Source organism: Rhopalosiphum padi, chromosome 1, assembly GCF_020882245.1.
Source record: "Rhopalosiphum padi isolate XX-2018 chromosome 1, ASM2088224v1, whole genome shotgun sequence".
Lineage (NCBI taxonomy): Eukaryota > Metazoa > Arthropoda > Insecta > Hemiptera > Aphididae > Rhopalosiphum > Rhopalosiphum padi.
Genome location: NC_083597.1, coordinates 2,290,513 through 2,316,953, shown reverse-complemented (window position 1 = coordinate 2,316,953; position 26,441 = coordinate 2,290,513). Strand labels below are relative to the sequence as shown.

General features: G+C 28.0%; 1 long non-coding RNA gene across 2 annotated transcripts in view; it reads left to right on the top strand.

The window, feature by feature from the left end:
* LOC132917187 (uncharacterized) overlaps positions 1 to 26,441 on the top strand; it is a 202,422-nt gene that overhangs the window by 80,068 nt on the left and 95,913 nt on the right. For both annotated transcript variants that reach the window (XR_009660255.1, XR_009660254.1), the window contains exon 2: positions 5,721 to 5,882. This is a non-coding gene — a long non-coding RNA (uncharacterized LOC132917187). The remainder of the gene's footprint in view (positions 1 to 5,720; positions 5,883 to 26,441) is intronic.

The following is a 26,441-nucleotide window of genomic DNA, read 5'->3' as shown; positions in this document are numbered from 1 at the left end:
ACCTTAGTAAATGGAAAGCTCTATAAATCGAAAATATTGTATTTATCTTGAATTTTGATTCGAGATTTCACTGTATTTCATATTCTTGTAAAATCTTTTTTTTCAAAACTTTAATATTTTTTTTTTTTTTTTTTTTTTTTTTCATTTAGAACTTTCAGTATATAACTATTATAGTTCGACAGTTATTACAATATATAATATATGTATAAAAGATTTACAATAAATAGAATCTTAATTATAGCATAATTTAGATAATTTGGTGATTAGATAACAATATAAAATGAAATGATACAATATATTATGGTGGACGTATAACGGTATATGGAATTACAAATTACCTTTATTTAATAAAGCCGTTAGGAGAGACAGGAGGGGTTTTATGATTGCACTGAATTCGGTAATAAAAGATGTAAATAAAGTTTCTATATTAGGAGATAGGTGGGAATGGTTATGATTGGAGGAAGTGGCTTCGGCATATGATGGTTTATCGGTATTGGAATTTAAGGTGGATTTAAGGAAGTTTGTATGAGATTTGGGAGTAGATATGAAATGTTTACGACGAGGTGGTCTGTAATTAAGTTTTTTATAAACGGGACAGCCTTTGTAATTGGCAGGGTGGCTACCTTGGCATAAAGCACACCTGGCCGGAGATTCTGGTGACATAGTGCATACGTCAGATCTGTGTTCTTCGCCACATCTGATGCATCGTGGAATGTGGTTGCAGTAACCCTGAGTGTGCCCGTAAGACAGACAACGATGGCATTGAGGTGGGCCTTTACGTGGATGGGGCTTTTCGACAACAATTTTGGTGTGCAATAGATACTCGATTTTATATAAATCCATGTTGTTGGTGGCTATTTTGAGGTCGACGAAAAATAGAGGTAGAGGTGATTTATCGGAAGAGCGCTTAATGTTATGAACGTGGGTAACCTGGTGTCCCAGTTCCGATAGAGAAGTAATTATATCTTCAGTAGAGGTAGAAGGGTGGAGATTGCGGATCACCACCCGTAATGGACGCTTATCATACTGCTGGTATGAATGAAAACTGATGCTGTTTTCAATTAGATATTTAATGAGTAGTCTGTAATGCTCATAGAAATGAGTATGGACGATCAGGTAAGAAGGTGTGGTTTTACAGATAAATTCTGTTGTATTGAAAATTTTCATCAAGTTTGAGGTGAAACTGGAAAAATTACTCACGCCTTTGATATAAACTGCTGGTGGTTTTGGTAGGATATTTTGAGTATGTGTTTGAGTTTTGTTTGGCTGTGTGTTGTCGTTTGAGTCTTTAAGTGTGGTGAGAACTGAGTACCGGTTAGGAGTTATGAATATTTTTGATTTCTTATCATCTGGCTTGGGTGAGAGCGAAGAAGACGAAAGATTTCTTTTGCTTGAAGTTGAATTAATTTTAGTTGTGACACGATTATTCGACGATTGGGCCGCCATATTACGTAAACGTAAACGGCAGAAAGTAATAATATAATATTAGCGTATGAAAAACAGATAACGGAGCGAGCGTAATGACCGTGCGTTCATGATGAACGTTATCGCCGGACTGAACTTTAATATTTAATGTAAACATTTTGATAACTAAAAAACTATTGGTTAGCGTTTAGAATTAGGTACTCTACTATTTAAAAAAAAATTATTTACTAAATAAAAGGCCGTTCTCATTTAAAAAAAACCAAAAGTTTGTATCGTCACAGTACATTAAGTAAGCGGTATAAACAATTTCAAGAATTTAAATATATGGTCCAAAATTCCAAGTATCAGAATTTGAGAAATGCATTACTAATTGGAAAATTTAAGGTTAGAATACTTTGTTAATTAGCATGTAGACATATATATACAAACATATATTATATTATTATATATTCGGATAATAAATCATATTATAATATAACCTAGCAGACTTCAGCATATTATATTGCAGTAACGATTATTCGTATATTTTCAGAGAGTCACTTTTTACAAACGCTACACGTGTACTTTTTAAGGGATTCGTAATAGTTAATTTTAATGACATTTCAAAAAACAAATGCTTTAAACATAAATATTGTATAACAAATTAAAAAAAAATGAATATATGATATAATTTATTAGTTTTCGTGATATCGAAAAATAAAAATGGTACTGTAAAGTCAAAGTTCTCCGTTTTTAATGTGAAAAACTGAAAATATAGTTTATAACAAACTATGATTAAATCCCGATAGCCTCTCAATTTATGGATGTTCTCTTAAAAGTTAAAGCATATAAGCAGTATTACCACGAATCAGAATTTATCGATATGAGGAAGCTCCTGCTATATAATAATATTATATGTTTGTACGCGTTTGGTTTACCGTTTGATATCCGACCCGGTGCAGTGTTGCTAGTATCCAGTGTGTGCGTTTTAATGTTTTATTGTTTATATATCTATCATTTATCTCGGTAAGTAATTTTATTACTCTCGTAATTGAACAGAATTTACTCACGGATATTCTTCGTACGTAAAACGATCATTACCCGAAATATAATCCTCTTTTATGGCGGCACTATGAAATATAATTTTGTGTGTATATTATACGTGCATTAAACGATAAAAACGTATAAAATCATTCCGTAGTAATAGTTGCTACAATATTATTTTATTAATACTATTATTATGCACCTATACATTTTGCATCCGTTTATATTATATTTACACCAGAGCTCACAATATTGTTTTTGTAATGCAGATTAATATCAATAAATTGTGAAATGTATGTATATATAACAAATAAATAAATATATATACAATAAACTGTGTGACAACAAATGAACCGAGATTTATTTACAAAAACTTGACGATTTATTAATTATGTTTAGTTTTCTTTGATACCTATGCGTAGTATATTAAAATAATAATTTTTAATTTTTTAGCTGTGCTTTTTTCCGAATTGTTGTTGATGCAAAAATATGAGACAGTGCTAATTGTACATGATCATAATTAGGTTTTATTAAGTTTTTGATATTCAAATAATGAACACAATTATACTAATGATAACTGATTTCTCAATATTTAATACCCCATTGAATACGTCGATTGATTACCATGTTAATTTTTTGTTTGAGAAAAAATTATAAAACTATCAGATTATATAGGTTTTATAATAATTAGTAACTTAATTTACGATTTTTTTTTTGATTTTTAAATTCTACCATAAAAATTATATATTTAATTTGGAGGTTGAAAATTTTAATGAATCAACATTAATATAAACTTTTAAATGTATGCTTTGTATGGATTTTCACATTAATTTGATTTCACAAAATTGGATTCATTTTAAATCAAATGGATTTTAGATTAAATTTATAGAAACCTGCTGAAAATAGATATTGATTAAATATAATTATAATTTATTCTATAAATCATGGACCTGGGTCCAATCACAGAATGAAATGCAGTATTCGACTAACAACTGATAACTAAGTGACAAAAAGTTGAAATTTTTTTACATAGGGTAACTTAATAATAAACTAACATAAAGAATACAATAAAGATATTATTAATTAAAAAAAAAAAAAAATAGAAATATATATAAATAGAAATTGATAATAATAATAATAATACGATTTTTACAACAACAAAAAAAATCAAATTTATATAATATTATTATAAAAATAATAATATAAGAATCTTTCCTGTGCTTTCTTATAGAGAATTGAGATTTAAAAATGTATTTATGTTATCATGATCAGAATGATAAATCCTCACAATATTAAATTTAAAACCAACAAATCAAAAAAAATTGATTTGAACCATTTCAAAAGTGAGAAGACATTAAAACAAATTTTATTAGAAGTCATTTTGATGCCAATATTTTGGTTGTATTTTTAGATGTGTGTAATTTTGGGAACCATTAGGTGAAAAATCAAATAACAAATGAATTATATAACAATGTACGGACCCATCAGTAATTTCATGTTGCTGGGCTATAAGTATAGGTGTAATACGTGAAGGGCTCTTGACCAACGATTTTGCAACACGCGAACCCGTATTATTATTCGTACCACGTTTTGGGTTACCTTACTAAAAATCTATAGTGCTCCAATAATATAAGGGTCTGTGATTTAAAAAAATAAAAAAAAAAAAACAAAAGAAAGTCCATGATTCGATGCTTTACAAACGAACAAACACTGAGTTTGTATTCAAAACGGTGTACATAACACATAATTCACAAGTATAATGGTGTGCGAAATGGTGTTGAAATGTTAAACGTTGTTTTTATACATACGCGTATTGTATTTACCAGTTAAAAATTGTACAGCCACTGAAACAATACATGTATGCAGTGCCTACTCGAATAGAGCTCGTCAAATTGAGAAAATTATAATAATAATTATTGTTGTAATGCTAATATTTTGACGCAAAATAAAAATATTATGTTTATGTATAATACGTCATATTAGATTATTGAGCACCATTATCAAATACTAACGTTTTACGAAAATTATAAACGCGTTCGTTTATAAACATAAAATATGATATTATATGTCTCCAATGATATTAATTTATAATTTGACTAAAATTAATCGATAATAGCGATTTTAAATTATTTTACAAATTTAATTGTGTAGGATTGTTAAACAAAAAAATAATATAAAATGTATTTGAAACGTATTACAGTATGTTTCTAAAGTATAATATATGATGGTAAACGCAATATGGTGTTGCCGTCGTTAGGTACTTATCAACTGATGACGTTAAAATTCACGGAATTTCATAAAACAAAAACATTCATGCCAAAATTGATCTATTTATAATGTTTGACGATGCTAATGAAAACACAATAGTCAGTTATAAAAATATGTACTTATAAAATGAATTATGTAAATAACGTTTTTTTAAACTTAGAATTTGTACTTAATTTTAATTGGTACTTGATAGAGAATAAGCGTTGCAGAGTGTATAGGTAGCTTGAATGAATAAAAATGTGAATATAAGCTAAAATGTTATTAATAATTGGCTACTTATTTACCCTTGTAAAAGTATAAACTTAACAACCTACATTTAAAGTGATAGAAAAATACATTTTTTTTTTAAAAGATTTAAATTTAAAATAAAACATTTGTTAGATATTTTAACGTAGCTTATCTGGTTATGTACCTGTATAATACTGGAAATCATTAGTCAAATGATAATATTTTTACACAAATAAAAATGTGAATTTGTAACATAACACCAGACAAATTCACATTTACTTTTTAAAATATTTCAGGTTGGCCAATGCAAATGATTTTATCTAATTTAAAATAAATAACCACATTGATGATTATTTCAGAGATACGTACAGTTTAAAACATGTTTAAATAAATACATTAAATAGTTCATTATTTTTTTTTTTTTTAAGTATATTTTAAATCGTGCAAGATATTAATTGGATTTGTATAGCTGTTGCACCAAAATAAAGATTTTTTTCTATGAGATTATTTTTCATTGACAGGTTCTCTTTCAGACTTTTGCAAAACTTTTTTGGTTGTTGCGATTTGCAGCGGACCCTTAAATTGTAATTATTATTAAAGTATAAAGTATAAACGATACAAAACATAGACAATATGTTAAACTATAGATTAATATGTGTATAATTAACAAGTAATTATATAATATTTAAATAATTAAAAAAATTGTGTTAAGCTTTCAAAGGTGTAATAGCGTATTCAATTTATTATTTATATTTATTTAATTTTTTTTTCCTTAGTCTTTCGTGGGATGTTTTAATACTGTCAATTCAAGTCCGAAACCATGATTTGGAGTCTATTATGCTTGGAACCAACAATACTGATACCGAGTCATTACAGTACTAGAAAGTTTAACCGACCAGTAAGAAAAGAACACAGCAGAAGCAATATCAAAATTTAAGGTAGGATTTTAATTTATAATTTAGATGGTTATTTTTTGTCTATATCAAAACCCCATCAAACAATTTCGCTAGGTATTTAGGTGACGTATAGTGTAGTATAGGTATCTAAATAATATTTAGCTTAATCTAAACTTAACCTGCCTGAGGTACTACTGCCATACTGCCTCGTCGCTGTGAGTAACATAATCTTACTTTAAACGGAAAATTATATCGTAATCGTCTAGTGGCTTTACGTCATTGCTTTATTGTATACTACCACGATCTATTATAATTTAGACACCTTAGAATTTTAATATTATATTGATGATACCAGTTTTAGTTACAATCTTCTGTTATGAATGGGTAATAGCTGAAAAGTGTATACATTTTTTTCTTTTATAAACTATTTAAAATAAAAATCAACTTGAATAACCAGTCCTGGATCGAGACTATTTTAGAACCCTTAAAAAATGTATTACCCAAAGTGTGCATTTTTAGGTAACTTCAATGATATGCTATACTATATAAGTACTAAGTTAATATATATTTTATAATTTACCCATCGATTGCTCACGCCATCGGATTATTGTTCAAATGTTACCTCCTCGAGCCACAGTATTATCATGATCAGTAATATTTGTCTAAAATATAATTATGTAATCTGCACTTGTTTAAGTGACGGTATAAGTATAATAATTATTATAATGACGTGATTTCCGACAATAGTCTAGAATATGATGTTTGACTTTTCACTGAGTTATATTCATATTTCATAGATCAATTTTATTGTATTCATAGATAGAATTCCATTTTCAATTCAAATACGAATTCCGTTCGATGTCAACATATCGATCAATTGCGTACAATCGTATGTTATATTTTTGTGCGTAATCGGTATCACGATATTTTTTTGATGCGGCCGTGTGACTGTAAAAAAAAAAGTTGGTAACTAATATTTCTCAATTATTAAGGTCAATAGATATTGATTGTTTATGAAATAAAAAACACAAAGTTTCGTATAGAAAATTATCGGTTAATACATTTTATTATTAGTTTTATACGCGTATATACCAGACTATTAGTCATTTACTACAAACGTATCCCTTTATAAATATTAAAATACAGTCTATCTCGTCTACTGAGACATTTATTATTTCTAGTAAATCGACTCACGCGATTATACCAGTGTCTGTCACGAATAATATTAAATACTAATAGTGCATTATAATTTATGCATAATAAATAATATAATGATTGATGATTTTTTTCACCTCTTTCAACGACGTTATCAATGCAATATCTGATTTTAAAATGCAAACTTCAGTAAAATAGCACTTAATGTTTTTGTATAGGATTTATGGGAAGGTGCAGTATTTTATTATTCATTCCTAGTACTTATACCATCATTAGTCATTAAATAATTCGATGTCTTGTGGCATTTAAGACTTAAGATAATATTATATAAACACATTAAAATACAAATTCTGCATTGATCACTTTTATTTGGGTTTTTTAGATCTTATAGTGCCTATTTGTATTCGTTGTCCATTTCAATATTACTTTATGGTCTTTTGTAAACTAATCGACATAATTAGACGTATTATTCACGTAAAATATTTTTTTTTCTTAATGGTGTAAGCAAATCCAACGATGGCTTGTACATCCATAATTGCTAAATAACATTCGTTGTCTTCATCATATTTATCACGTAAATACAGGATGTAAATACCAATAAAATGGAAAACGAAACTTCTATATTATGTTCATTTATGATTCATAACACTATTATAAAGATACAAAACCGAGAACATAAGCATTTGTTCATTATCAATGATAGTGAAATGTTTATTCTGAGAATGTTCAGGAATTACGGTTTTCTAGGTTTCCATGGCATATTAAATGCTTTATGTCCGTCTACTCGTCTGCATAATATGTATATATACAAATAATATAATAACAATAGGCGTGCAGACTGAATACCACAGACTATACCATATAATATTAAGACTTTCTACTACAATATCTTGGCATTTTAAACTATTTTTACTGTCCATCTCACTATAATACTTATATGATACCGATGAAAGTATACTATGAAAAAACAATATCGATGTATAAACCGTTATTTTATCAATTATTATATCGCTGTAGTGAAATATAATGCATACATGTTGTACACACATATATTAACATATATTTTACCATAACAATAATTCGTGTAATATATAATACTATTATATAGTTTTATATACCAAGTATTGCATTTATTGAAAATCGTAAATGGAAAAATTTGTCACATACTAACATATTATACTATAACAAGTGTACCTACATAAAAATAATCGTGTATACACCAGAAAGCGTTTACATAATATTTGTTTTTGTTTATTTTGGAAAAAAATAATCTTTTACATTTCAGTGTCCAAACCGTAGAATATAATAATAGCTTAAAAGTTATGAAGTGCAAAACTTCCATATAATTAATGTGTCACTTCCTCTTACGCATACAATATATTCTCGTAGTTTTGTAGTTCAAATGAAAGTTTCAAGCACTAAATAATTGTTTTCATTTATAAGCGCATATAGTTATAATAACAATGTACTCGTGGTTTTTATTAAACGAAAACAGTAAAACACGTAATAATACTATCGCATAAATATTAATAAATCTGACCGTGGTGACTGGTGATAAGTGCATCGTTCTACTCGTTCAGATGCTTTTATAATATTATTGTAATAATAATGTAATATGAACGTTAACCGGTATTTTCTATATTATAATTGTAATTTAATATTATAAACACACCATCGTATTTACTTTTTCTATCCCGCACAGTTGCATTCGTAAACGAGAGTAAAAAGCGGATCGATGTATTGTAGGTGTTCTCGAAATTATGAATAAAACTTACCCCTTTTTATTATTGTTGTATTACGCTTACAACAGACCATTCGGCAGCGTGGGACCCGACCACAAATCACGAGCATTTGACGGGTATACTCTCTCCCTATACATATTTCTCTCTCTAGCTCACTAAGAACTCGCCTTCGGGACTCCCGAAGGCCAGATGGGTCCTTCTTTTAATCTTCACGGTCATGTACGCTCGCTCGTCTCTTCTCCCGCTCCCTCTTTCGAATTTGAAATCGGAATAATTAAAAACGTACCAAAAACAACTGTGCGCGAATGAACAAAATAAGAACTTTAAAAAAAAAACCCGCACTAATTTATACGCAAGTAAACATGCGAGCATAAATCCAAAACAATTTGAAAAGACTAGTTCAGTACCGTAACTTGTATATAACTATATAAGTACACGATTTAAACCAATTTAATAGTTTATGATATTACCTACATAATAATAATACAAATTTACAAGTTATGCTTAGTGCATAAAACGTTATGAATAATTATAGGTAGAATATAAAATGTAATGAAAATATTAGATTTGCTGTTAAAAATATGTAATAAAATAGGTTCAGATAAAATATATTATGGTGCGTCTCGTACGCATGCCAAATCTAGGATCACACTAACTAACGATATGTATAAATATTATCTATTATAAAATATAATCTATAATTATTAATTTATCACAAAACGGTTATTTTCTCGTTAAAGCGTTTTGTGTATAATTTGAAGTTATATTACTATACGACAGTTGTAGACAAATTGTACATTTTTCACTATTTAATGTCGTTACTATTTTTGTATTTTGGTTTTTTAAATGATGACATACATTTTTATCTTCTGTAATAAAATATTTTTCAATTTAAAGGTACGTCGAAATCTTCAGAGTAAGTGTTTCAAAATATAAAATCAAATAATAATATATAAATTTAAATCGTCATTAAAAAAATTGATAACATGAAAATAAATCATAGTGTAATGACTTCAAATGAGATAAAAAAAAAAAATGCATAAATGATGTTAATTTACCGAGTAAATAACCGTTAATGATAAAAGAATCGCTTTTTTTTGTGCGCATGCGTATAATAGTGCACTATATAATTGCAGAACTCACTTAACGCTTCGCAGACTAATTAAGAGTTATATGGTTCATCCATAAAAATATTCTGTATGTTATTCTACGTAATAATACGTAACACAATTTAGTATAATCCTTTGATAGCCGCGGTGGTGCGCGTTTAATGATGTTTTAATATTATGTACTTTATTAGATTCACTCGATATCCTCCCAGACATTGAGAGGGTCAAATCATATCGATTAACGATGGTGTTGTGTGTATATATATATATATAAATGTGTGTATTCGGCAATTACTACCACGGGACCACCGAGGTATAAATAATTTCCGTTATATATATATAATACGAGTTCATTCCGCAGCTTTTGTAATTTCCAGTCTCTCTCTTGGAACGGAGATAATTGAAATCGATGTTTTGCTATTGCTGTAGATATATATATATATATAATATAATATAATAATATTATACGGACCGTAAACAACCCGCGACGATGACGGCGATTCCGCCGCCAAACAGTCCGCATTCGGAAATATCAATATTGTATATTTAAATTGGCGCGGTACGGCGGCGCGGCGGTGGCTAGTGCGCGTTTCTAACCGAGTTAGTAAAATATTATAATGTATATACATAATATTTACACGGCCTTTTGCAAAGGCGGCGGCGGCGGCGGCGGTCCTCTGTAAACCGATCGGACGCGCTTGACCAATAACTTGATCAACCGTTCTGTACAGTGTGCACACCGTGTGCACCCGACTAAACTCTAATAATAATGTTTACTTAAGCCAAAATCTTGTACGGCGTATATATATATATACGCACCGTCCCGTACCGAATCAATTTGCACGTTGTTGTGTATACTAATGTAGTAGTGTTTAATATTGACATTATGTTGTATAAGTCATTATTGATTTTAGTCGGGAATTTCGCGATTGAATTATTAGAAAACACCGATGTTCTCTTTAATATATTAATATATATAGTTTCTGGCGTTCTGCGTTAGAAACAACAGTGACGGCGTATAATTCGGTCTTTATGACTATGACACGAGTTATAAGATCATCGTTATTCATTGCTTTGACTGTTCTATGGTTGAACTATTATTCAATACTATAATTACAATTAAATTTTACGATGTGTACAACAGACGTCTTAATTAAGTCAATTTTAATGTAAATATGAAATAGTTAAATCCGAATTACATATTAATTTGAAAATAGTTATTAGTATTAATTAAGTTTTTATCGATTATCACAGTTTTTAATTGAGTATTGGTAGATGGTGACTATGTTTGTAGTTGTCAATGGAAAAAATAAATAACATTTTTCAAAAATTTAATAAATATCAAGAAGTCAAAAAATTAAACTGGTGAAAAAATGTTAATCGATAATCGTATTTATATTAACTTATAATGTGGTATTGGATAATAATGTATACATATATTATAATATATTTATACGATATATAACATTTATTTTATTTTAATACCATATAGCTTTGGCTGTAATTTTTAAAACATTTTAATTTTGTAGAGTATCGATACTCCGATGTACATCATATACGATTACGTTGTTTGGGGTCGTAAAGAATTTATCTGTAGCAGCTGCGAAATATAATATATATATAATATTATATCTTGTTTTTAAGCGATAGTGTCTTTTGTTTAGGGAGAAAATGTACAAAGTTTAATAGTTAATGGCCAAAAGCCAAAAGCTCACCATCGTAAGATGTTTACAGTCCATTTGTTTTCTGATTTTGCCAAACATATATAGTCATATGTATCACAGTTTATCAAATTTTTAAATCATAATATATATATATTATATTATAATGAAACACGAATGATTCTTTAAACATATAATTCATATACGAGTAATAAGAATAATAATTACAAACTTTACGGATTCAAGTTCAAACTTATTGTTTAATTTAAAATTACAATAGGAGTATCAGCATTAAATTGAATATAAAAAATAATTAATTGGCTTAAATGCTATTATTTGGTTAAATTAATAGATTATAAGTCAATATTTTTTTTTGTTTTTAACTATAATTCATACGTCATTGATGATATTACGGTTTTAGATTTAATAAAACTATATTTTTTGTTTTTAAATAGTATAGCTTAAAATTGAATTATTTTTGCTTAAATTATAATACCTACTGTAATATTATAGTTCAAAAAATCTTAGGGCTATTGAAAAAAATAATAATTGTGAAGAAAAGAAAAAAAAACATTGAATATTGACTCGTAATACTACTATTAACAATGACAAAAATGACTCGTAGACCCTTCCATTCCAGACGTTTATCATATTTTACCGCTCTTAAGCTCAGTAATAATAATGGTCGTTAAATCCATGAATACTGACACTGCGGGAATCCGTCTGACATCTCCGTAAAGAAATAAAAAGTAACTTATCCTCACGAAAAACTTCTCTCAAAATAATATCTATTCGCTGATCGAATTTTTTTCCATGTATTTAAGTTAATATGAAACGTTCATTCATTCATTCAACAAAAAAAAAAAATGTTTAATATGAACAAACTTTCAACTGAGAATCGTTTTTCATCTTAAATGACTGTTTAATATTTACCGTGAGAAGATTCAAACACGCATTATGATAAATATATCTTTTATAAATAAAAATCAATTATCTAATATAAATATGTGGCATTAAATGTCTACCGGGTATAATAATATATTTTATTATATTGTAATATGTTACAATGGAAACGTGGTCACCGATTTTATAATTTTACAAAAGGAACAATAATAATAACTATCGTTGAATTTGCCCCCACACAATGGAGTCTGATTTAAAGACTATTCTGGGTTTGAGTTTATAAGAAGCGAATTCTACGAGAGACGCTAAATAACGATATAAAAGAACTCGATTTATGATTCGAGTTTTATAATTATGATGTCTCCTGTATAAAACGTCGCCACCAAACGATCCCTTTCGGTGTTTTCTTATTATATATGTATTGTATATATATATATATATGTAATATATATCTTCGTTTTTTTTTTTTTTTTGTCTCGGTACAATTTATTATAGTTACACCAACCGTTTCTGTCATCGGCACCCGACCGACTGCCGGTTGCCATCGTGGAATTCCGCTCAAACTTTTGCGTTGGCCAGAAAACTCATTAAAACGCCTTTCCAAAGGACACCCATATCATAAAATATGATCACAAAGATAAAGCCTACATTGTTTTTGGGAAAATGTTTCCTGCAAAAGTATTTCCATTTTGTTTTGATTAACGACACCTGGTCAAAACATTTAGTAACAACGCGGATTAGTTACACTAAATTGCGGCTTGTGTGCAGAATATTTTTTATAACAGATCATCTTGTCCAATTTCATACATAATCTACAATAGCTAAACAACTAATACATTTACTTTAAAATATAAAATATGAAATAGGTAAGTACCTATTTATAATATAAAGAAATTTTAATTATTAAATATGTTTTTTTTAAATTAAAAATTATTTAAAATATTAAAAACTCGAAATTCATAAACACTACTCAGAATCTAGTAAGTATAATGAAATTCCAAAATATTATACACAATTGGAGCGTATGAAATTCCATACTCGCCCGAAATTAAGTATGTGTATAATGTATATATATATTTATGTGTGTATGTATGTGTGTGTGTGTGTGTGTGTGTGTGTGTGTGTGTGTGTGTGTGTGTGTATGTGTATATAAATTGACCTGCAGTAAATGCTTTTCTAAAGGTTTATTAAAAATATTTAAGGTTCGAAGAAACTAAAAATATTTTGTTACCTATCTATATCATAGACCATTTGGTGAAAACTTAATAGTGTATTAAGTAATAGTAGGTATGTCCATGTAATATAGAACTAAATAGACAAAAAATGTATTAAAAAATATACATATATTAACAATGGAATTTATATTATAACATTTTTTATGACCATAAATCATAATAATAATACATTGTTAAACGATGATATAATACAAGTATGTATAACCTAATAAATTTTACTTCCACAACATATTCAAAACATCATGGCTACGGCTTTTACGAGGATCTAATATATACGTTTTATTGTTTTAATAGTATGTTACTTATTCTTGAAATGGCCATCATATACTATTATAATAAATAAGATGATTATAGCTTTGTAAACGTTTGTAAATTGGTTGTTTAATTTAGCTTATTACTTTTTTTAAACTTACAATCACAATAACAGCGATTAATTTATGGACTCACTTTGACAGAGTATTGTATTCTCTATAAATATCTTATACATTTATTATATTCTATAAGACTAGAAATTATTATTATTGTTTTCTAAGATTAAAATTTTTTTTAATAGGGTCATTATCAGGTCGTTATATTTTGGGTAGGTATATACCCAACCATTCTTTGGAAATAAAAATTAATATAGGTACAGCACTTAAGACGAGAATCAATTAATAATTATAATATTTTATCTTGTTATGAACTAATAAAGGGTATACTAATAATAATAATAATAATAATTAATAATATAATAACTAATAATAATTATCTTGCGAACAAGATGTATAAGTGGTGAATAAACATGACAAAAAGGGGTTAATTTATCAACAGAAAATATATCATTAAACTCTGCATTAGAACAAGTATAAATAATATGTTATATACTTCAGTTAAACTTATTTTTATTTTTTAATGCGATTTCCGCTTGAATTGCCGCGACATTGCATGTAGTGCTCGGCATCGGATTTGGTTAAAAAGCAATCTTTAGAGATCGCATATTTCAGCACCGGCGACGACGTGACCTGCCATCGCCCACAATATGTCATAAGTTAAGTTTATATGGAATGGCCCTTCAGCGGGAAGATCGCTAAAACACTTAAAGATCCACCGAATAATTCAACGACCCCATTACACGATTGCGTTAAGAGCTTAGTATATATTATATGTATAAATAATAAATATACATATATATATATATTATAGTTTTTAGATGGTAAATTTTATTTTTATCACTTGAACTAAACCCGCCGGACGTATTAAAGCCAAAACATACCCACGGCCATTAAATCCAGTTTTTGTTAACTTGTGTCTTGTTTAGTGGGAAAATCTTACTATCATATCATGTATATAATAATATGTGATCATTACATAAAACGTTTTCCGGCCATTTCGTGTCAGTTAAACTAAACAATAAAACCGTGGCGCCAGATTTTTCACGACAAGATAGTTGGTAATTCTGATCGATGCAGTGTATAAAATACAAATATATATATATATATTAGTATTATGTGCAATATGTATAATATTATAAAATATCTAATTAACAAACGGGAAGAGTGTGAAGAAATAGATATTGATTGGTAGATCCGGACCGGGATAGCTCTTTCACTTCTAAGTGCCCGTGTATTCCAGTGACGGGTGAAAATAAATACCTCGAATAATAATAATGCTAATAATAACATTGACGTGACTAATGATATTTTCGACGTTATAATAAATCAAATATACTTGGAAATAGCGAAAAATAAACCCTGACAAATCCGCTTGTTGAAGAATAAAGGTAAATATTTTGGTGTATAAAATGAGGGCGTTGAGAGGATTTTGGGGCGGACGATTGAGGATTATTGGACAGTAGAAATGGAAAATAGATTACTCCAGATGCTTACGGCGGAAATGAGTCTGGTGAGATTAATGTTTGAAGCGTGACAAAAAAAAAATAATAAATATAAATATAAATACATTTTATATCGTAACACTGTTTCCAGAACAGGAAGTCTCAGAGTGGATTTTTAGATAAGATTATAGAGATAAAATAAATTAAATTCGAGAACAAATTTTTTCAAGCTAATGAAAGTATTATTATTTTTTTTAAATACTAGATACATAGGTACGTGACATTATGCAATGTCTTCTAAATATCAACGTCCTGTTCTTAATTAATTTCCGCGCAATTCATGTAACGTGCTATTATTTTATACACCTACCGAAGTAATGTTATTTATTTTGTTAGACAAATTATATTTTTGTTAAATATTAAACCACACAATATAATATAATGTACATTGTGTATCTGCACAATATATTTTGTCATATAATAAAGATATTAACATTGTATTATGATTGTAAATTAAAATATATTATGTTATTTAGAATTTTTAATCAAATAACCCAATGGCCTATCAAGATAATAATATTATAAAACTATTATTGTTGTTCGACCGCAGAACTATTAACGATGAAATATAATAAGAATTATTCCAATAAGAACAACATTTTACAAAGGAAAAATAATACGTTCAACTATGGTACTGACTTTTAATGTGCTTTCCGATTTTTAACATTTAATAAGACGAGTACTTATTTTAGAATTTAATATAATACATATTGTAATTACCATCATTATACGTCATAGCAGTGTATTATTTATTTTAAAATATTTTATAACTATCTATTAGGTGTCTAAACTTACGTAAAACTCAGGTATATTATACTTCACTGAGTGATCCATTTAATGATTTACACTTATTATATTAGAAAACATTAACGTTAATAAAAAGATTTCTTTTACATAATGTTAAGTTATTACCAAATAGCATTTTTGAAAAATAGATTACATTTTTATCGTTATTATTTTTAAATTTTGAATATTTTTAGGAATATTTTAAAAATGTATATTATCATTCGAAAGAATTCATAATTTAATACATGATAACGATGAAAGATAGTAAAACATAATTTTGTAGTGCTTTGAAACTATATAAAAGATATTTTAAATATTTTCATAGGCGTTCGTGTTTTCTGAAAATGAGTGTCTTACGTTAAATGGATCACCCCGTATACGTTATGTACTGTCGGGCGTTGGTTTTTAATATATTAAAATCTGATTCACTTGGAGCGCTCCGAAGAAGAGCTGTTATTTTGCCGTGTCTCTTTATTAATCCGAAGACGTTAAATAGCGAGTAGGTAGTGTTTTAATTAAAACACGGGTACGCATAATTATTTCTCTCTTCGCTCGGCTGTCGAGATCGGCGGCGGCGGTCTGTCTATACACTACTATATAGTGCTGCGTTTATAATATATTATTATTGTACTTTAGATGTCTTTTGAAACGCATCCACGTGCAAACGCCGCCGTGTGATTAAACGGTCGTTCCTAGATTACATAAAAATCATGCATTTAACCTCCATATTTAAAGCACACTCGTAGATTTAAGTAGGTACGACAAAATTACAGTGATCAAGATTACTCATTACCAATAATGCTACTTTTACATTAAAAAAAAAAACTCTTGTCGTTTCAGTCGTCCTGAGTTTTAAAATTTTTAATTGAAATAACATATTAAAAGGTACATTCAAAAATCAAAATTTCCCCAAAAAGATGAAAACTTTGAAAACGAAAATAATGATAGTAAAATAGCCAAACAATTAATAAGTACACTAAATACATTAATCATTATTATAATAACTTAATAGGTAGGCATAGGCAGTAACATAATTTCAAATAATTTATACTAATTTATAATTTTATTATAATTTATTATAACTAAGGATTATACATATTATTATAAATATATTAATTTTCATTAAATAAGTTGTAGGTAACGATAAATGACAATTTTTCTACGCTATCTATAAATTTTCAGCGCGCTAAATTATAACCACTGAAAAATATTAAATGTTACGATAAAAATTATAAAATAATATTCTATATATTATACTATTCAATGTCCCAAATAATCTAAGATTTAATTGATAACGAAAACGGCGAAATTCCTCGAAAATATTTATTACCGTTGATAGACATACAGTAAATCAAGAAATTTATGATTTAGATTTCAACACTGTAAATTTTGTTTATTTCCTTACCACAGTTACAGCAGATTTATACGCTCTATACAATCTATTCGGAATAAGAATAGACTTCGGTGGCAACCAGTTTTTGTCCTGCAGTGGTCAGACAAAAACCGTTTGTAAACTCCACCAAGTCAACTATCTGTATGCTTGCTGTGTAGGGAAGCCAACGAACCCTGTTCTTATTCCGAATAGTATATTCTGTATAATGTAATTATCATATTATTATTTTTATTATTGCCGTCGTCAGTGTTATCCGAAAATGGTACGAAAAAATGCACGTAATATTCATATGAAAAATAATAATAATAATATTTCTGTTTATACGTTCACGTTTCATTAGGCTCTCGTACGTTATACAGGGTGAGTGCATTTTTAGTTGTTTCACCACCGTGCAAAGGGTGAGGGATCAAAATAAACATCGCACAGCGATGGTGGAGGCGATGATTTTGCCAACATATAGTCAACAGCAGCACTGGTGGAAGATCGTAGCGAGTTGCTGGTAGTGGGTATGTATTTGAAGAGGGATTGCGGGGTGGGGGCGATAAATTTCGAAACAGTCATGGCGCGAAATCGCTGGCAAACACAGGCGATCCGTCCACCACCGCCACCGACGCTCAATTAATTAATCATAAACCGAGAGTTTTATACACATATTATAATAATTAAATGCAAACAATGAATCATTTATGGTCCAAGGGGCTCTCTACTGGCGCGAGGGGAATAAGCAAACGCCGAGTACAGTTCCCCCAAGATGCGCATGGTATATGCCACTAACACGCACGCGGTTACTGATCTACGGCGTGCGGAGGGTTGATTGGGATGGGGAAGGTGTACGAGTGCGTTTGCTTTTTTCCGGTAGTGATGCCAACCAACCCCCTCCACTTTCCACTACCTTTCCGGTACGCTACCTACACCTCCCGACCTTTAGATACCTTTCGAAAATCACGAGTAAATATATTGTATATGTATATATATATATATATATATAAACAGAGAAATCGGTGATGCATTTTGAAGATATTTTTGGTACATGTCCAAATATTTGTGCAGACTAGCGTGAGGGAAAAACCTGCCCACGCCACAAATGATTCAGTATTATAATATTAATATATTATTGTTTAATTTATACTGCACGATCAATTAAATAGCAGGTTTTTCGAAGATTTTTATTACCAATTATTAATAGTTTTATTATAATATTATTATGACCGTTAACCATGACTCATGAACTATAATATAGTCCTTGTATATTAATTGTTTGAGATGACTTAAAACACACAAGTAAATTATACATTTTATTTTTATGATCAAAAACTAGAATAAATATAATTAAATATAGTTTTAGTTTTCAGAAAAACGATACTATTTTACTATTAGTGACATTGCCCTTTAATTATGATTACAAAAAAGAAAAAAATGTTAAAATGCCTAGAATATAAACAATGGTTCTTAATACTAGCAAATATATATAACTAGCTGTTCCGTCACGGCGTTACCCGTGTATTAGTTTCGTTAATATAAATAAAATAAGTTATTAAATATTAATAAGTAAAAATATGTCTAATTACTTTAGATATTATGTTTTTTATATATATTTTTAGTATCCTAGCAACCGCTTAGAAGAAATAACAAAAAATTATTAAACAATTAAAAATACATATATCTATAGCTATATAAAAAAAAACCTTTTATCCCCTTAGACGTCGAATTTTGAATAATCCTTTCTTAATGCGCCCTTACATTGCTTAAGGAACCTCTGTACAAAATTGCAAATCTCTAAACCCAGCAGTTTTGTCTGGGCGTTGATGAGTGAATAGGGGCGGTCTCCTATATGTATTATTTATTGCCATTGTGGTTATTTGAATTTATACATATTTCTTACCTAATCATAATTATTAAGTATTGTTCATTTTCACCAGACATCAAAACTATAGATACCCACCAAAAAATCAATATTAATTATTATTTAGGATATTATACGCATAATTTACCTATAGGTACAAAAATAAATATTTTTTTATCGTAAAAATTTTTTTGATTTTTATCGTATACGTATAATATCATTTTGGTATTTGCTAATGTGTTAAAGAATATGAATTTATAATATTATTATTTTTTAGATCGGTGTTTAGTGTTTCTCGTGGATTCAAAATACAAAATGTACGGAATGTGTATTTATACCTACATATTATACAATGTTATAATAGTATAACATATTATATTCGTCTACTCTATTTCATATTATTGCCATGTCCATTGGTTCTATGAAATACCATATAATAGTGTTACAAACGTTTATTATACGTATATCAGGGGAGTCGGATATACTTGTATTCGTGGTAATGTCAAAAACATATTAATATCATATCGTTTTGGGTGTATTGTAATACATGATATTATTATATTCGTCCGGATTGCGATACTATCACGTATAATATGATGTAGTATCTGTTCGTTGTAGTCTGCGTAGTTTCAATGTTGCCTGTGCATCTACCCACGTGAATTCTATTAGCGAAACAGTAATATTCACCGATTTACCGATAATATAGTCTATTATAATCGCACTCCGGTCTCATTAGATCCCGACGCCTGCCGGTTTAATATCCTTTTAATTCGATCAATCGTCGAATTTACATTTACGTACCTATATTATTTACAGTATACAATGCATTTAGTGTTATGAGTAAGTTATGAATCGAATACGAATTTAAGTTAACACGATACCAGACACCAGTGGAGTTTCATTCCGGAGGTTGGAATAAGGGAGAGGATGGTTGTAATTTTAATCAATTAGGTACGTTAATATTTGTTGAACTGTTGAACTCCCAAACCGTTAATAAACTTATCCAAAATGTAATATTAATACTAAAATATATTATTTTAAATGGATATTACAATGCATATATTTTTTATTTTATCATAAATTAAAATTATAATTAGAAAATTTGATTATTTATTAGAGATTTGATCGTTGATTTTAAAACTATACAACTAAGGCTGTGGATTAACTCAACAATATACCAACATAAATAAGTATTAAAAATATGCGACTGCAGTATGATATTCTAATATTTATAAAATCATATTATTGCATTTATTATTTAATATAATAGTATTTCACTGAATTTATGGTACCTGATATTAAAATTTAAAAAAGGTAAAGCATGTCTCGAAAGCGTTCATAACATATTATTCACTTTACATTTATTTATTTTTAAATTAAGCACGCGTATATCATATAATAATACACGAGAGTTACTCGTAATTTAGAATAAAGTTATAGACTGGAAATAAAGTGGTGGTAATGATCTTTCTATTTGATTTTTTTGTTAACCTTTTAAATTCCAAACCAAGTGTCTAATGTTTTTCTTTTTACTTTATCATTTATATTTAATAAGCATAATTTCATAAACCTGTAAAGATAGTATATTATATTATTTTTAGAAAAAAATTAATAATGATTGATATTTTGTTTTTGTTCTTTGCATTTCTGTATAAATATATTTTTTTCGTAGTATACCGTCATTAGTTCTCCTGTTACAATATTATTGTAATTAGGTTGTAACATGACTTTCAATAGACGATTGTATAATCTGTTAATAATTATTATACCTAAATTACTTAAAATATATACTAAATAGGGTGTTTTTTTTTAATATAAAAAATTTCATTTATTGATATTTACAATCATATACAAAAAGTAAATTTTATGAGGGAATATTGGTGAATGAATTAAATGAGTCATCTCTTATATTTTGTTTTAGAAAAAAAACATGGGTTATTATACAGTTTGTCTTACATGCTAGGTAGATCTCTACATCAGTTGTATTTGAGACGAATTGTATGGGGTTGTTAGAGTGTCTTCAAGGCCAGTTGTGAGATGGAGACAATTATTGATGTTTGTAAGGAGTTTCTCATACATTTTTTTATAGAAGATGATAGCTATATTATTTTAGATGGTTTTGATTTGTAGGTCGTAGTGGAGAAGTTTGTCGTTACATATTAAGGGGCTTTTGTGATAATATGCAGAAAAACAGATCGGAAAGCTTCAATTGTTTGGATAATTGATTTTTTGGCTTTTATATTATATACTATATACTTATTTGCTTTCTTACTTACCGTTCAAATCTTATTATCGTTATTTTGAAAAATATTAATTATTAAAGGTTATGTTAATATTTTTTTTCTGTATTTGTAATACACCACATATTATAATTGATATATATCTAAGTGTTGTGTTTAAATGATATATATTTTACATAGTATTATCACAAACACACATATTAAAATTATATACTTTATTTTTTAGCTGTTAAAATTTAAAAAAATATTATCTAAATAAAAACAATTTTCATAAAGCACTGTCGCGTTAAGACGTATGGCAGCTATTCCGTTATACAAAAAAAGTGCAATATTATTTTATAAAACTATTAAAATGATTTATTATAAATTGTTATAAATATACACTAAGCGAATTATGTCAAGTGAATCATTGATCGCAGTACGTTCATAAACAATGTACTAATTTTGTAAAGTAGGTACATCGGATTACTGCTGTTTCTATCGTATTTTATTTTAAAATATAAACGTCAAACGACTTTTATAGCTTTAAATTGTGTAAAATGAATTGATAACAAAACGACAAAGATTATTTATGGCGAATAAAAAAGAAGAAAAGTCTTAATAGACACCATGTATTGTATGGATTACGCATTAATGATGAGAAACATCGCATTTCTGCATAATTATAGTTGCAAGAGTATTTCACTCACAGTCTGTATGAGCCTTTTTAAAAACATCTATTGACGAGGGCGCTTTCAAATCCATAAGCGTGCACCAAAACTCTTATGTGTTTTCTCTAAAAAGTCCAGACATAGAATAAACGAAACAGATTCGAAATCAAGGAGAGTATTACGCAATAGTATTTTTAGAATAAACCCACCGAAGCTAAAAAATCTTTATTTTGGACCTATTTATTCTGTGATATTTTAAAGTAACTAAATCATCATACAATATTTTACTAATGCATTGTACAAAACGACAAGATAATTTGCAGCACATAGCTTTTTTATAGAACAATAATAAAAACTTTCCTAGTAATAAGTTATATATGTGCGTGATAATAATATATTATATTGCGTACTTAGTTATTAATAAATAGTTGTTTCACTGTTTTGTGGTGGTATACACCACATATTATACTAAAAGTAATTGATTTAAAACTCTGTAAGTAAATCCACTGAGTTTATAGTTTAAAGTCTAAACACTCTAAACATATTATACTATATTATGCATCTGTCCGTTCTTATTGTAAACTTGCCTTCGTTTTAATTAACATTATATCTTATATAATACTGTTATGACGAAATGCATAACAGTCGTGACGATGACTGCGGGTCATGTTAGGTTATATATCTAATATATTTTTCCATTTGAGTCTTTCGTGATGTTACTTAAGTAAAATATGTTATAACTTATAACCATTTTATGAAAATACCTATACTGTTTGTTTAATAGCACGTATCATAATATTATTATATTATTTATGTGTATGTTAAAATATGTTTTACTGAACGTGAGTCGCTTAACGGCCGATAACACGATAATTTAGTATTTTTAGTATTTTTGTAGGACCAAACCATTCCAAACATTCAGTTAATGTAATATAAATACAAAATTTCTTGTCACGCTGCCGGCGTGGAATTATTAGATACGTAATGTGGCATGAAATAGTTCTACAGTTTGAATATAATAATTAATAATATAATATTATTATTATTATTATTATTATTATCATATTCATAAAATCGATTTTTAAAATGAACGAGTTAAACACAGTCGTTGATTTTCGTGGAAACTTGTAGCAACCAACTGCAGCTATAACAATAATAATAATAATAATATGTTACCAGATTTCGTTTTTATGATTTCTTGTTCAATTCATAGCCCCCCTCCGATGCACACGTATATTATAATATTGTACGTCTGTGATTAATGCATTTTATATTGTGATGAAATATGTTTTATTTTATACCGCGCCGCAGAGGGGTGATAGTTTTTTTTCGTATTCCATAGATCCAAAACGCCTTAAAAACTTATACATTATACGGTTATAGTGTTTATACTTATAATTTGTCGGTACCCATGGAAAAAAACACCATCATGTTCAAACCCCATCAATAATCGAGTAGACAACTCCTACTACCCCCTATTGGGAAACATTAACAATTTATTATAAACGTTTTACAAGAAAACATTATTTATTATGGTTATCCTAAAAAGACGTAAATACAGGACACAGGTATCTCGATTTTTAAGTAAAACAAATAAGGTGCTAGTTTTTTATTCCATGTGTGCTTCAAAACATATCAATTATATTTGAATATTTCATACAAATGTTTACTTTTTTAATTTGTCTATATCTAAAACAGTAGGTATAAATTAAATAGGTACTATAAAATAGTTATTTTTTTATTATTATTCAATTAATTATATAGTTAAGTAACCTGTTCGAAGTTAATTTTAGTAAATAAAAATGAATGTGGTTAATCTTTTTGTACTTCTAAAACAAAAAATTATTCTAACTAATATTTTTACATTTTTTTTCTATAATATAATAACAAAGTTCCTGTTTCTGTTTTAAAATATCTATTATTCTATAAATATATAATTACATAAATACTAAGTGACATTTTACTTTGCATCATCTTTATAGAAATATATATAAGATCTATGACAATATACATATATATATATTATGTTTTTTAAATGCCAAAATTGCCACTCAATAGTTAAAAATATTCTAAACAATGTTGTATAAAAAAACCATTAAGTGCATTTAAAATCGAATTGATATATATTTTAATCGTAAAACTAAATAAATACATTTGAGTATACATTATTTGAGTGCTATTTCTAGTTTTTGTCAAAAGCTTTCATTGTAGTGTTGAGAATTTTACCGCATGTGGTATTGATCAGTAAAATATTTAAATTAATATCTCTCCTTTAGTTTTGAATATTCAGAGTAAATAAAAATAGAAAGGAAATGAAATCGTGAATTATAATTTATTCATAATGTAAAGTATTGATGCAATTATGTAGTTTAGTTGTATTAAGTAAAATATAATAAGTAATAACCATATAATATATTTGAATAAGTAAAAAATAAAAGTAATAATTGGCTTATTTAATGTTATTATACATATTCACAATCCTAAAATAAATTATTTAGGATATTTTTTGATATTTCATTGGGTATTCAATAGTTAGTGTTTAGTATTATATAAGTTACAACAGTCTATAAGTACATAATTATGTGCTAATAGGTTGTTGGATTATAAATTTTACGTTAACTGAAAATAAAGAATTCCACATACCATTAACGCTTAAGACTTGTGTAGTATTAACAAAGATAGATAGGCGAATTAATTTTAAATTAAAAACTCTAGTGATTATATAACGTACTAGAAAAAATTTTTAACATAAATAATAATAATTATTACGGTTTATCCTACAGCATATTAGTAAGGAATTATTACTTAATCGGTACTTATTAACATAATATGTAGTTTTGAGCTAGTGTATACTGTATATTATAGTATGTCTTTATTAGATATTTATAACGACCCTTCTAAATCTAAGTTGACATTGAAATTCAAAAGCCATCCGAGAGACGTCCATATAAGTCGACGGTATGAACATATAATGTTCGTCATACTACCGGCTAGTCCAAATACCGTTTATTGATTTTTTTTTCTGTTCGTTTTTAAGTAATAAAAAAAAAGAAAAATCGAACGGGAGGGAGCGACGACGTAGACCTAAACCAGCAAAACAGGACAAAGGGGTTGGGAAAGTTTTGTCGTCCGGTATATATATATATATACATACATAGTATATGTGTGCGGGCAAAGCGGCCGGCAGAGGAAATGAAAATCGCATCCTAGGCCATAAATTATACCGTGTTTTCCCCGGCAATTTCGACCCGGAACACGAGCACACGCACACGCGGGTTGCATTAAATTTCAGTTAAAACTTCCATAACCGTAAGCATCAGAAATACTGTCCGCGATTACATCTATACACGACTCGAATACACCTCAGTTCTCCGAAGTCCGATAGTAGTGCTATACCCCCTCGTCAGCACCTCCCCGCCGCTACACTAACCATAAAACTACTACACCCACCGACCAGTCCAGTAATTTCCACGGTACAAACACATAATTTTTATTTTCAAGTGTATTTTACAGGAACTATGTGAATTTTACCATTTGTCATGCAAAACTCATGACAGTGGAATATTTAAAAATAGAAACCGTGCGTTATATTATATTACATATGATTTTTTTTTTTATGTTATAATATACACTGTAATACACCGATAAATTGTATTATAATAAATTTGATATGTTATAATATCCAAGCACGTTGTTTTAAACGTATGAACATAATATTTTATAAAATACTGTATAGATATTATTAGCAATTCATTAACGTTTTCGAGCTTAGATTAATTCGTCGGAAATCAAATTTATTTAGTTCACATTTTTAAAAATCAAAAACGATAATATTTTTAACAGGTTATGTTTGACTACTAAGTGTTAAAATACCGAAAAATTATAATACAAACGTCAATTCACCTATTTTAAATTATTGAAGATGAAAAAAAATAATATTGTACCCTGATGGTTACTGAAGAAATTTGGTTATATTTATAATGTTTTTATTTAATGATTCAACAAACTTGC